Genomic DNA, 15,197 nt, shown 5'->3' on the forward strand with positions numbered 1-15,197 from the left:
ACGAGAGAAACAGACAGATATGTTAAAAAGTAGAACTCAGCTAATGAGCAAAGCATCAGGTATTGAGTCCTAGTTTCACAACCCAAACAAAAGAAAATTTAGAACTCAAGTGCTTATGGTAGTTTTGTAAACTTAAGAACAAAAACACTGGGGATGGGAAGGTGGCTTAGTGGTAGAGTGTCTTGTATGCATGAGGCCTTGAGTTCAATTACTGAGCACCACATAAGCAGAAAAAGTTGTAAGTGGTGCTGTGGCTCAAGTGGTAGGATACTAGCACTGAGCTAAAGAGCTGAGGGTCAGCACCCAAGCCCAAAGTTTACTCCATACAACTCACCAAAAAGAAAAAAAAAGAAAGAAAAGAAACACTACTTATTAATATACACTTATTGAAAAAAAACTGTATTTTCCAAAAAAGGTAAAATTTCAGCAGAATAGTCCCATTGTTTTACATCTTTAATAAATCTCTTCATCCTTTAGCCTAATGAAAGACACCTGTATTCTCTCATCTGCTTTTATACTGTCTGTTGGGTTATGTTGTTTCAAGTATATGCAGAAAATCTACCTTACAAAGTCACTTAGTTAGAAAAGGAAGAAGTATTTTAGTTGCCTTCTCAGATTATCAATAAAGCTAATGCTGGCATACTCCTTAATATTACACTAAAACTCAACTAGTGGTCATCTCTTAAAATTTAGTTGTAATGAGATACATAGCAATGAGCCTGAAGCTATACCATAAGATTTTCTGCTTGGATGTATTAAATTAAAATCAGTTAGTCTTTTCTTTTCTTTTGCCTGTACATGATTTGCTAACATCACACATTAAATAATGGGAAAATACTCACACTGAGTCACACAAATCTTCCAAATGCTGACCAACTGTCCTGAAATCAATGAATATAGCTGTTATTATCAACACAGATTTCATCAGCATAGTCTGTAAACAGCACTGGGAAGCTACAAAGCTCAACAGAGCAATAAATACATTCTACAAAATTGAAACTTAGTTTCAATGTGTATCATGACTCATACATCGTTGCTTTTCTCGTGGTAAAGGCTCATTTCATTCACTTTTAAGAAATGTTCACCAAATAAAATTCTAGTCTCTATGACCACTTGTATACTTCAGAGTGAAAATGTCATTCCATGGCAAAGTAAATAGTTCATTTAAACACTACAAATGGGCTAGGCACTGGTGGCTCATGCTTGTAATCCTAGCTACTCAGGAAATTAAGATCTAAGGATCATGGTTCAAAGCCAGCCCAGGCAGAAAAGTCTGTGAGATTCTTATCTCCAATGAACTATTCAGAAGAAGCCAGAAGTGGTGCAGTGGTTCAAGTGGTAGAGCACTACCCATGAGCAAAAAAGCTTAGGGCAACATCCAAGCCCTGAGTTCAAGTCCTAGGACCAGCTTAAAAAAATAAGACAAAACTGAATTCATTGGATTCCACTTTCTTAAAATAGCCAATTAGCAGATAATATGTCTTAGAAATATATCTAATTAAATGTTAAAATAAAACAACCTTAAGATTCATTTGTCCAGAAATTACATTTTATACTAACTGCCACATTACCTAATTACTATAAAAAATGAGCAGCTTCAACATTCATATTTTCTAAGAGATACAGGCTTTAAATTGTGGAGGCAGGGAGGGGGAAGATTGTCACTCATGTTTTAGGTACTACCACCTTTTCTGCCTCAATTCAAGATGGGATTAAGGATCCCACAAGTCACAAGGCACAGATGAAGTATCCAGAGATATAAAGAAACATCAGCCAAACTGAGGACAAACTCTGAAAAGAGCAATCTTTAACTGTAATCACTGGCAGGGGTGTATGAACAATATCAGTATGAGGGATGCTAAGAGGAGTCTGACAGGGAACAAAAAAAGAAGACATAAGCAAGAGGCTGACGTGTCTGAACACCTAGATGGGGGAAAGTTGCAAAAAGAATTCTACATGAAAATTCTCACTGCAAAAAAGAGAGAGATGCAGGGTGCCAGTGGCTATCCTTGTCAGACTGCTACTCAGGCAGCTGAGATCTCGGGATCACAGTTGGAAGCCAGCCTAGGAAGAAAACTCCATGAGACTCCTATCTCTAATCACAAAAAATAAGCTGGAAGTAGAGGTGTGGCTCAAGTCCTTAAAGGTCTAACTTTAAGCAAAGAAGGTCAGGGACAGCAAGCAGACCTTGAGTTCAAGCCCCAGGACCAGCACAGGCATTGTGCGTGCACACACACAAACACACAAATTACTCTAGTAATAATAAATAATCTAGTAATAATATTAATAATAATAATAAATACCCTAGTAATAATAAATACTCTAGTAATAATAAATACATTGCATCTTCCCACTCCGATTCTGAATTTTCATATTACCTTTTTTCTCTTCTTCCTCTTCCTCATAAAATTCTGCTAGGGAAAATGCTTCTGAGTTGTTCTAATTCAAATATTAGAGCCTCTAATTCTTCTCCACTCAGAGAATTAAGGAAAGATTTCACCTGAATGAAAATAATAAAATATTGTGTAAATATTAATGAAAAAAATCTCATAAGGAGAAAAGACTGAAGAGCTCATGCCAGCACAGCTCTGTGTGTGTGTGTGTGTGTGTGTGTGTGTGTGTGTGTGTGTGTGTGTTTGTGTTGGTCCTAGGGCTTGAACTCAAGGCCTGGGGGCGTAGCTTTTGTGCTCAAGTCTAGCACTGCATTATTTGAACCACAGCACAACTTCCAGCTTTTTGGTGGTTAATTGGAGATAAAAGTCTCACAGACACTCTTATCTGAGCTGGCTTCCCACCATAATCATCAGATTTCATTCTCCTAAATAGCTAGGATTGCAGTACCCAGTAGTAATTTTTTTTTTTTTCAGATCCTGGAGCTTGACCCGGGAGCTATCCCTGAGGCTCTTTGTTCTCAAGGATAGCGGATATACACTTGGAGCTACAGCACTACTTCCAGCTTTCTGAGTTGTTTATCAAAAATAACCTGTCTGGTGTGGCTTTCAATTAACCTCAGATCTCAGCCTCCTGAGCTAGGATTAGAGCCAGAACTAATTTTTTTAATAACCGTAACACTAAAGGGTAGATATTATTGGAAAATAGACAGAATTTGTATTTCCAAAAGTAATATAGGCCAAAAGATAAATGAAAATTATCAGTGCTTAAGCATGACTTCGAAGCCCAGGCAGGAAAAGCCATGAAACTCTTATCTCCAATAAACCACCAGAATAAATACTGAAAGTGTTGCTGTGGCTCAAGTGGTAAGTGCCTGCCTTGGGCTGAAGAGCTGAGGCACAGCACTCAGGGCCAGAGTATAAGCCCCAAGACCAACGAAGAAGAAGGAGAAGAAGGAGAAGAAGGAGAAGAAGGAGAAGGAGAAGAAGGAGAAGGAGGAGGAGGAGGAGGAGGAGGAGGAGGAGGAGGAGGAGGAGGAGGAGGAGGAGGAGGAGGAGGAGGAGGAGGAGGAGGAGGAGAAGGAGGAGAAGGAGGAGAAGGAGGAGAAGGAGGAGAAGGAGAAGAAGGAGAAGAAGGAGAAGGAGAAGAAGGAGGAGAAGAAGGAGTAGAAGGAGAAGAAGGAGAAGAAGGAGAAGGAGAAGAAGGAGGAGAAGAAGAAGAAGGAGAAGAAGAAGGAGAAGGAGAAGGAGAAGGAGAAGGAGAAGGAGAAGGAGAAGGAGAAGGAGGAGAAGGAGAAGGAGAAGGAGAAGGAGAAGAAGGAGAAGGAGAAGAAGGAGAAGAAGGAGAAGAAGGAGAAGAAGGAGAAGGAGAAGAAGAAGAAGAAGAAGAAGAAGAAGAAGAAGAAGAAGAAGAAGAAGAAGAAGAAGAAGAAGAAGAAGAAGAAGAAGAAGAAGAAGAAGAAGAAGAAGAAGAAGAAGAAGAAGAAGAAGAAGAAGAAGAAGAAAGATTGTCTTAGATTATCAGAGGAGATGAACTAACAGGAAATTATATACAAATTAGCAGCTATAACAGGCTTTTTGACACCTAAAAACCCATGACACTGGAGAAAAAACAGAAAATGAAAGACTAAAGTGAAAGAAAAGGATATCTTATACTAAGACCTCTGTTCTTTTTCTTTTTGCTTATGTGGTGCTGAGGAATCGAACCCAGGGCCTCAGGCATGCAAGGCAAGCGCTCTACCACTGAGCCACCTTCCCAGCCCTGTTCTTTTTCTATAATTTTAAGAGAAATATTTGACTTATTCACTATTTCTAACAATTAAACAGTAGGGGATATTTTTCTTCTATTATAATATTTCCAGCAACCCACATCTCCTTCAGAGACACATTTCATCTTCCAAATATACAAAGTGAAAAGAAACCATGCAACGTTTTTTCTTTGAAGACTCTTTTCAGCTGGGAGTTTGGGATTGGAATTACCTTTATTTCACTTTCTTGGGAAAGCATCGCCAGAACTTCTAGATGTTCTTGAAGTTCATCAAAGGGTAGCTCACAATGAGTTTTCTTTTCTATTTCCATGGCTACCTCATTGGAGGTCTTAGCTCTTCTTTTTCCTTGGCCTCTTACTGTAAAACCTAAAAAGAGATGGAAGCATAGATGCAGCAAATAATAAGAGCTCAAGGGAAAGTTTTTAAGAGTGGAAAGAAGCAAAGCTAAGTTCTAGTATAAGTTCTAGTATAAAGTACTACCCTTCATTCAGCAAGTCAAATTCACTAAGGATCAGGAGCTGCATAGAAATAAAAAAGAAGCTAAACAAAATTTGATGCTAGACAGCAGCACCTAAGGAGCCACATGCATTTCCAAAAGTGGTTTCAACAGTAACCTAATAAGTAATCTTGACAGTGCTCAGGATTTTGTACTGCACTGACAGAGGCGACTGCAGAAAGAAAAGAGCTGGCTGTTTGTCTAAGCATTAGACAAACCCATAAAAAAAATCCAGCCCATAAAAAATGCCTTAATTTTATAATGCATTGATAATTCTTTACAAGAAAACACACTAACAAAGTCCCAAGGTAACAAAGGGAAAAATTCAAATTAAAAAAAAAAAAAACACACAAACAACAGAAAACAGCAATCAAACCAGTAAAGGTAACAGTACCTGAGACAGTGCAGAATTCCGGTTCATCAAACCCTTAGTCATTTTAAATACAGGATCCCGTTCTGCTATTACATCCATTGTCTTCTTCCCAATGAATTCTAAGGCATCTAAACCCCCGCTAATAATGTCCTTTCCCTAGATAGCAACATCAATGTCATTACTACTATACTGGGAAAATACATTTGCATATATTGTGGGGGGTTTGTAGCAGTCCAGGGACTTAAAACTCAGGGCCTAGGTGATGTCTATGAGCTGTTTTCCTCAAGGATAGTACTCTACCACTTGGGGAACAGCTCCACTTCCTACTTTGTTTGCTGGTTCATTAGAGAGAAGAGTCTTGCAGATTTTCCTGCCTGGGCTGTCTTTGAACCACAACCCCAGGTCTCAACTTCCTGAAGAGCTAGGTTTACAAGCATGAACCACCAGTGCCCAACCATTTATATGTTTCAATTCTTTAAGAGTGACTTACAATACTAAGTACTGGGAAGAATGTGGAACAGCAAGGGAAATAAATACACACCGCATGTGGAACCATAGTAGGTTCTCCTCTTTGGAAAACTGGCCAGTATCTACTATGCTACATATGTGTAGTGGTTCATCAGAAGACAGCTTAATTGTACAGTGCTTGCCTAGCATGCATGAATCCCTGAGAACAATTCCTCAGTACAACAGGAAATAGCACTGTGACTCAAGTGGTAGAGTGATAGCCTTGAGCAAAAGAAGCTCAGGGACAGTGCCTGGGCCCTGAGTTCAAGCCCCAGTATTGGCCAAAAAAAAGACATAAACAAAAATATTCAGAGCAGCCGTATTTGTGATAGCTACAACACGGAAACTATTTCAATGCTTAACAACTGTGGGATAAATAAAATATAACATAGTGACAAAATGGAATACCACATCCAAAATACAACATGGTCAAATAATACAAAAATGTTGTGGAAGAAGCTAGATACAAAATGTACTATAAGTATGTAAAGTATAAAAGCAAACAAAATTAATCTAAGATAAAAGTCAGGACTATAGTTATCTTCCTAGAAGGGGCATACAGTCTCTTAAAGATTCTGAACAATGCTGGGCGCTGGTGGCTCACACCTGTAATCCTAGCTACTCAGGAGGCCGAGATCTGAGGATCGCGGTTCAAAGCCAGCCCAGGCAGGAAAGACCGATAGACTCCTATCTCCAATAAACCACGAGAAAACCGGAAGTGGCGCTGTACCTCAAGTGGTAGAGCGCTCGCCTTGAGCTGAAGAGCTGAGGGACAAAGCCCAGGCCTAGAGTTCAAGCCCCATGACCGACAAAAAAAAAAAAAAAAAAAAGATTCTGAACAAGTTCACATTATGAAAATTCACTGTTTTAATTTTCAGTATGAAAATTAAGAAAAAATATAAAGCATAAAGCTAAAGTATAACCAAATATTGTAGTGTAGTGCATGCCTATAATGCCAATACTCTAGAGACTAAGATATGAGTATTGTGAGTCTGAGGCGAGCCTAAGCTACATTCATATCCATTCAAGGATGCTCGGGCTACAGAGTGAAAAGAATAAAAAGAGAATCCAAAGACACAGTGTATGCCTATAATCACAGCTGCTTACAAAGTAGAGGCAGAATTGTAGTCCAAAGCCAGCACAAGCAAAACCGATGATCAGAACCAAAAACAAACTAGCTATTTCTGCTTTCTAGTTGCCATCGTATGATTGATTCTGCTTTGCCATGCCCTCCCTGCCATTTTGAACTGACATCTCTGAGAATATAGAGCAAAATAATAACTACTCCCTGTAGATAGATAGATGGATAGATAGATAGATAGATAGATAGATAGACAGACAGACAGACAGACAGACAGACAGACAGACAGACAGACAGACAGATAGATAGATAGATAGATAGATAGATAGATAGATAGATAGATAGATAGATAGATAGATAGATAGACAGACAGACAGATAGATAGACAGGTAAATAGGTAGATAGATAGAGGCATGCAGAAGAAAGGACTAAGGATGTGGCTCAAGTGGTACTTCATATTGCCAAAAGAAAGAAAGAAAGGTTCCAATAGCCAGGCAATGGTGGTCTGCTGACTCGTGCCTGCAATCTTAGCTTCTCAGCTACTCTGAAGACTGAGAGCTGAAGATCATATTCGAAGCCACCCAGACAGGAAAGTCCATGAGATTCTTATTTTCAAATGACTTCTCAAAAAATTTAGGAAATAGTGCTGTGGCTCAAGTGGTAGAGTGCTAGCCTTAAGTACAGAAAGGGTCAGGGACAACACTCAAATCCTGAGTTCAAGCCCCAGGACTGGCAAAAGAAAAAAAAATATTGATCTGCACATAGTAAACATTTTTCTAAATAGTCAGAAACAGATCAATGGTTGGCAAATGCTGTGAACAGACAGAAAGGTGTGGCTACAAACTGGCATGAAGGAACTCCCTCAGATAATGAAAATATTCTTATATCTCAGTGAGCCATACAAATACAGAAAATATTCTGTATCTGTGCATCACAATATACTGTGATTATACAGTATTAACATAACCATTATTTCTCAACACAAAGGCATATTGCAGAAAAAAAGTTTTACTGTATGAAAATTATAGCTCAACTTTGTCCTAAAAGACTATGCTGATTCTTAGTATGGGAATCAATATACATTACAAAGATGAGTATGTTTCAAGAATAATTAGTTCTGTTTACCTTTAAAAATCTTATACTAGATCAACTAGTACACCAAGTAATTTAACTATATTATATCAAACACTCTATTATGGAGAGAACTTTTGCTTTCAAGTTCTACACTTGCCTTCCTATACAGCAACTAGAAAACCAGACAAAATAGAAGAAAGAACTATTTTTAGATACTACACAAAAAGACAAAAAAAAACCACTTTGGTCCAGGAGAAAAGAGAAACAAAGTCAACCCCACAGCTGGGCTTTCTGCCTAGAGAAAAGTTCCAAACCCCAACACACAGAGGAGAACCTACAGACAACAGAACACTCACAGGCAATGTAAGTCAGGGATAAAGTCTGGTATCAGGTAAGGCTGAAGCAGCTACCACTTTAAAGTCAAAAAACTTCAGAGGATACAGCTATATAAGTAAAATTTTCCAAGAATCTACAGATGTGCTGATTTGTCTTTATCTGAGTAATACACTGTTCAAACACTAGGTAACGTCACACAGTTGGGAGAAGAACTAGCATAAGTAGTAAGCAACACAATCCCCATAGCTCAAGCTATGCTGAAACATCTGGTTTTTAAACAACCAAAGTGAACAGATTTCACTGAAAACCTGAGGAATAAGAGTGAATTCAGAGGAATCAGGGCGCAGCAGTAAAGATAAACTAGTCCTTAAGATTGAAGGCTAAAAGGCATACAATGGAAGAAACAAAGCCTCTTCAACCACTGGTGTTGGGAAAAGTGGGCGGCCACATGCAGAAAAGTAAAAGTGGACCCCAGCCTATCACCATGCACCAACATCAACTCAAAATGAATTAAAGATCTTAACATTAAACCTGAATCTCTGAAACTACTGCAGGACAGAGTAGGAGAGACACTTGAACTTATAGGCACAAGAAGAAACTTCCTGAACAGAGTCCCAGAGTCACAACAAATTAGGAGAGTGACTCGACAAATGGGACTACCTTAAAATAAAAAGCTTCTGCACAGCTAAAGCTATCGCAACCAAGCTAAAAAGACAACCAACTAATTGGGAAAAATATTTACCAGCAATATATCAAACAAGGGGTTAATATCCAGTATATACAGGGAACTCAAGAAACTAATCCCAGGGGAAGGGGAAAAACAAGTCGTTTAAATGAGGATACAGGAGGACCCGTTGCAACAATGAGAAGTACAAATTGTTATGTCAAAAAAGAACTTTACAACTTGGGGGGGGCGGGGAGATTTGGTGATGGGGCCGGGGGGAGGATGGGAAGGGATGGGTAGGGGAAACAAAGGAGGAGGCTACAATGCTTGATAAGAAATGTACTCATTATCTTGCCCATGTAATTTTAACCCCTCTGTACAGTATTTTCACAATAAAAAATAAATTAAAAAAAAAAAGAAACTAATCCCTCTCAAACCTAACAAACCAATTACTAAATGGACAAGGGAATTAAAGAGAGACTTCTCAGATGAAGAGATAAAAAATGGCAAAGAAACACATGAGGGAATGTTCACCATCCCTGGTGGTGAAGGAAATGCAAATAAAGACAACCATGAGATACCACCTTACCCCAGTCAGAATGTCCCACATCCACAAATCAGCCAATGACAAATGCTGAAGGGGACGTGGAGAAAGAGGAACCCTATTACACTGCTGGTGGGAATGTACACTTATACAACCACTTTGGAAAGCAGTGTGGAGGGTCCTCAAAAAGCTAAATATTGACCTCCCTTATGACCCAGTCATACCACTTCTAGGCATCTATCCTGAACAACAGGAACCAGTATACAAGGACACATGCACCTCCACTTTACTGCAGCACTGTTCACAATAGCTAGGATATGGAAACAAACCAGATGCCCCACCACAGATGAATGGATCCAAAAATTGTGGTATCTATACACAATGGCATATTATGTAGCCATTAGAAATGACAAAATAATGACATTTGCAGGGAAATGGATGGAGCTAGAAGAAATCATGTTGAGCGAGGTAAGCCAAAAGCAAAGAGACAAATGGTGTATGGTGTCCCTGATAAGTGGATGTTAAATCCAAAATTTTAGCTGATACAACAAAATTAACAAGACTTAAGAAACAAAGAACTGGAGAGGTTCCGGGAAGATGGCGGAGGAGAAGCTGGAATCTGAACAAGCTCTCGCATAGAAAGCAGTTTTAGAGTTCCAGTGAACAGGACTAAGCCAGAGAATCACACCAAGTGTGCCATCACAGGACAGAGAGTTAGACAACAGAGGGGAAGCCAAGGAAACACATCAGCTGCAGCTGCGGCGGCAGGGTCGCGGCGGCGACCACTGCTGCGGGGTCATACCTGAGACACAGAGAGTCCGGGACGAAGGAGCCGGACGCAGCGGACGAGTGGATTCTACTCAACACCAACAAGAACCGACAAGGAGCGGACATCTTCATCCTGCTGTTTGCAGACCAGAGACGACCCAGGATCCAAGACTCGGCGTGAGTACAAGCCCGACGTCCTCACTCCTTCTCAGGGAGCAGAGGAGGGAAGGCCACCCCTCCCCCCCCCAGCACCGGTGATCTCCATCTTGGATACCGACAAAGCTCGGAGGAGCTGCTAGCTCCAGCTCAGGCCTTGGAATAAAACGAGTCATTTAGCAGGTCACAAGAACTTAACGGCGAAGTGACCTGCCAGACTCAGCTCCATCCAGGGAAAAGTCACCCAGCTCAGGCGCCAGCCATTGGAGTGCCTTGACTCACAGGGTAACCAGAGCCAGAGGCTGCCCCTCCCTCTAGCAGCCACCACAATCAATTGAAAAACAGAAACCCTGAGAATGGCTCCAGGCTGGGCGCTGTGAGCTTTATCACAAAATAGCCCCAGGGAAAAGCTACTGTGTGTTGAAAGGCCTCAACTCTACCCAGAACCTAGCCTCATCACCACATCCCCCTCTTTTGTGATTCTCAAAGCAGATCACCCTCCCAGAAAACTAACCTGGGAGGGGGATCTCAAAATCTTGGGTAAAGCAGAGCATTTTTCTGCCTCTTCCAACCAACCGACTTAAGAAACCAATCAAGCCACAGGACCTCAAGCTGACCAGAGACTCCAACAAGAGACTGGTTACAGACAAAAGGGAGATACAGGATTCTTCCCACTCCTCCCCCCCCAAAAAAAAAAAATCAAAAGACTTTTTTTTCTTTTTTTCTTTTTTTTTCTTCTTCTTCTTTTCTTTTTTTTGCTTGTTTTTTGTTTTTTGTTACCATATATATATATTTTTTTTCCCTTCTAAAACTTTTATTAATCTTTAATTTTTGCCTCTTCTGAAAAAATAATTGTTTTCCAGTAACTTTTTTTTTCTCATCTTATAATTTTTATTTTAGGAATATGTGAATGAGCGTTTTCCTTTCTTTTCTGTCTTCTTTCTCTTTTTCTTTCTTTCTTAATTATCTTTTTGTTTTTTGTCTAGCTCTACTGAACTTCTGATCTTTTCTTCTCCCTTTCCCATCCTTAAAGTTTTTCACATCTCCTCTATGTCCCTCCCCTTCTCTGAACATATTCACATTCCTCTCTAAATAGACGGTTTTTAACCTCTATAATAACATTAATTTTTATGTTTCTATTTTTTTCTGGTCTCTCTTCATTCCCCTTTCCATCTCTTCTTTTTCTCTCTCTCTCTACTTGCATCCTACCCAACCCATTTCCTGCATTGTGATTAGGACATAGTTAACTCTCCCTGTGCCTCCCCACACCAATCTATTCCTATTTTTTACCCACATCTCTCCCTAATCCTAATAATTTCTGGTTTTCCAAATTCTTTTCTGTGGTTCGAAGTCTAACATATAGTTGTTTGATGTTGAATAGATTGTACCTGTAGACTATTGACTGTACAAAGGCAAACTTTGGTTGATGGTTGCCTTAAGATAGTGTTCTAGCACAAAACTGGTGCAATCTTCATCTCAAATGGGCCGAGTAAGCCGGAAAAACACAAGAAAAATGGCAAATTCGGGTATCTCAATTCCCAATCTTGATAATCAGGGATTAGAACAGATAAAGAATAATCCAGAGGAGAGTTCCCAAATAGCTCTACAAACACTAATAGCAAACATGATAAATGAGAAGTTTGACAATGTACAAAGGACTCTGTATGAGCGTGATAGGGAGAGAGAGGAGGCATCCCAGAAGTTTATACAGGAATATCATAAGCGTGAGGATGGTACTCAAAAACTGATACAGGATTTGCGTGAACAACTTGAGAATACTCAAAGAGAAAGGGAGGAATGGCATGAGCAGGCAGAGAACACTCAAAGAGAACTGCAGGAATCCCACGAATGGGAGGAAAGAGAACTGCAGGAATCCCACAGACGGGAGGAAGCTAATCAAAGAGTAATTCAGGAATTGAGAGACCAGGTAGAGAATACACAAAGATCACTAAAGGCATTCATGGAATCCATTAACAAAGAGCTGAAGGAAGTCACGGAGACCACAAAGGGAATGCTGAATGGAACCCAACAGAAGGAATGGGAGTCCAAAGAAACCATAACCAATCAACTAAGTGATTTGAGAACAAACACTGAACACCAAATTAAGGAAGTAAAGAAATTCATACAAGACCTAAAACAGAGCTTCAACAAAGAACTTGAAGCCATCATAGCTGACCAATTAGAAGGAAAAGAGATAAAAAACAAAGTAGAGAGTCTTGACAGCAGGTTAGACCATGCAGAAGATCGAATCTCAGGGATTGAAGACAGCCTAGATATTATAGAGAAAGAACATACAACCATCCAAGACAAGTCCAAGAAATATGATAGGTCTATCCAACACCTGGAAGACACCATCAGAAGGCCCAATCTAAGGATAATGGGTGTAGAGGAGCACCTAGAAACAGAAGTTAATGGTCTAGGAAATTTGTTTATCAGGATCCTAGCAGAGAACTTCCCAAATATACAAAAAGATAGGCCTATTCAGATACAAGAAGCTTTTAGAACCCCAAATAGACCAGACCAGAATAGGACATCCCACCGTCACATTATAATCCACACAGGATCAACCCAGACCAAGGAAAAGATCCTTAAAGCTGTCAAGGAGAAAAGGGTAATCACCTATAAAGGGAAACCAATTAGAATTACCTCAGATTTCTCAGCAGAGACAATCAAAGCAAGAAGAGCCTGGAATGACGTATGCCATGCCCTAAAAACAAACAACTATCAACCAAGAATACTGTACCCAGCTAAACTTTCCTTCATAACTGAAGGCCAAATAAAAACCTTCCAGAGCAAAGAAAAATTGAAACAATACATCTCCACCAAACCAACCCTACAAAAGATTCTTAAAGATGTCCTACACATAGAAAACCAACAAGACCTCAACAAAGGCCAAGAAACTGCACCCAAACTGAGAATCCAAGAACCTTAGGAAGAACCCAGTTTTCGCAGCCCCCAAGAAGGTGGATAACATGGCAGGAACTCCCAAATACCTCTCAGTCCTATCTCTTAACGTTAACGGACTGAACTCTCCAATTAAGCGACATAGACTGTCTAGTTGGATTAAAAAACAAGACCCTTCTATCTGCTGCCTGCAGGAGTCACATCTTGCCCGTAAAAACAAACACATTTTCAATGTTAAAGGCTGGAACAAAATCTACCAAGCAAACGGCCCTCATAAACAGGCGGGAGTTGCAATCCTAATATCAGATAAAATAGACTTCAAATTAAAAATCGTGAGAAGAGATAAAGAAGGTCGCTACATACTAATTAAAGGATCTCTCCTTCAGGAGGATATTACAATTCTAAATATCTATTCGCCAAACAATGGAGCACCCAAATTTATCAAAGAAACACTACTTTCCCTCAAATCCCATATAGATCCAAAGACATTAATTGTTGGGGATTTTAACACACCACTCTCCCCACTAGATAGATCAACTCGGCAAAAACTCAACAGAGAAACCGCAGATCTAAACAGCTGCATAGATCAACTAGACTTAACAGACATTTACCGAACATTTCACCCAGCAGCATCAGAATACACGTTCTTCTCAGCAGCACATGGAACGTTTTCTAAAATAGACCACATTTTAGGCCACAAAGCAAACGTCTAAATTCAGAAACATTGAAGTTATACCTTGCATTCTCTCTGACCACAAGGGAATAAAATTAGAACTCAACACCAAAAGCCACCAAAGAAAGTCCGGTATCACATGGAGGCTGAACAACACACTGCTGAATCATGAGTGGGTCATGGAAGAGATTAGAAAGGAAAATCAAATGTTCATGCTATTCAACAAAAATGAACACACAAATTACCAGCTCCTCTGGGACACAGCAAAGGCAGTACTCAGAGGCAAGTTTATAGCTCTGAGCTCCTACATCAACAAATTGGAGAGATCTGAAACTAACAATTTAATGACACATCTAAACCTCCTTGAAAAAGAGCAGCAAGATAAACCCCAATCCAGTAGATGGAAAGAAATAATCAAAATTAAATCAGAATTAAATGAATTAGAATCCAAAAAAACTATAGAAAGAATCAACAAAACAAAGAGTTGGTTCTTCGAAAAACTTAACAAAATTGACAGACCCTTAGCAAACCTTATCAGAAAAAGGAGAGAACACACCCAAATTAATAAACTCAGAGATGAGAATGGAAACATCACCACGGAAACAACCAAGATTCAGAACATTATAAGGGAATAATTCTCAAAACTTTATGCTAATAAGTTTGAGAACTTGACAGAAATGGACCTTTTGCTAGCAAATATTGACATGCCAAAACTGAACCAAGATGAGTTAAACCAGCTTAACAGGCCCATATCAAGCATTGAAATAGAAAGAGCAATAAGAGACCTCCCAACTAAGAAAAGTCCAGGACCAGATGGTTTTACAGCGGAATTTTACAAGGCCTTCAAAGCAGAGCTCACACCAATACTCCTCCAACTCTTCAATGAAATTGAAAGAGAAAGCTCACTACCGAACACATTCTATGAAGCCATCATAACCCTAATCCCAAAACCAGGCAGGGACTCATCAAAGAAAGAGAACTATAGACCCATTTCTTTGATGAACATTGATGCAAAACTTCTCAACAAAATTTTGGCCAATTGACTTCAACAATTCATCCAAAAAATCATACACCATGATCAAATAGGATTCATTTCAGGGATGCAAAGCTGGTACAATATACGCAAATCAATTAATATTATTCATCACATCAACAGGAGCAAGAATAAGAACCACATGGTTATCTCAATAGATGCAGAAAAAGCATTTGACAAGATCCAACAACCCTTTATGATGAAGGTTCTGGAAAAATTAGGAATCCATGGATCATTCCTCAATACAATAAAGGCTGTATATGACAAACCTACAGCCAGCATTATACTCAATGGTGAAAAACTAAAGCCATTTCCTCTTAACTCAGGAACAAGACAAGGATGCCCACTCTCTCCACTTCTCTTCAATCTAGTATTAGAATGCCTAGCTACAGCAATAAGACAAGATGCAGACATAAAGGGGATCCAAAT

General features: G+C 39.5%; 1 protein-coding gene across 19 annotated transcripts in view; it reads right to left on the minus strand.

Annotated features, from left to right (window-relative positions):
• LOC138808151 (hepatoma-derived growth factor-related protein 2-like) overlaps positions 1 to 15,197 on the minus strand; it is a 299,202-nt gene that overhangs the window by 27,424 nt on the left and 256,581 nt on the right. For 18 of the 19 annotated variants that reach the window (XR_011366411.1, XR_011366420.1, XR_011366418.1 and 15 more), the window contains 3 exons: positions 4,371 to 4,525; positions 2,379 to 2,500; positions 843 to 881 (listed from right to left, as the gene is read on the minus strand). The gene's annotated coding sequence lies outside the window, so the exon portion shown is untranslated. The remainder of the gene's footprint in view (positions 1 to 842; positions 882 to 2,378; positions 2,501 to 4,370; positions 4,526 to 15,197) is intronic. The other variant, XR_011366414.1, reaches the window with a different exon arrangement.

Source organism: Dipodomys merriami, unplaced genomic scaffold, assembly GCF_024711535.1.
Source record: "Dipodomys merriami isolate MVZ:Mamm:240054 unplaced genomic scaffold, mDipMer1.0.p SCAF_443, whole genome shotgun sequence".
Lineage (NCBI taxonomy): Eukaryota > Metazoa > Chordata > Mammalia > Rodentia > Heteromyidae > Dipodomys > Dipodomys merriami.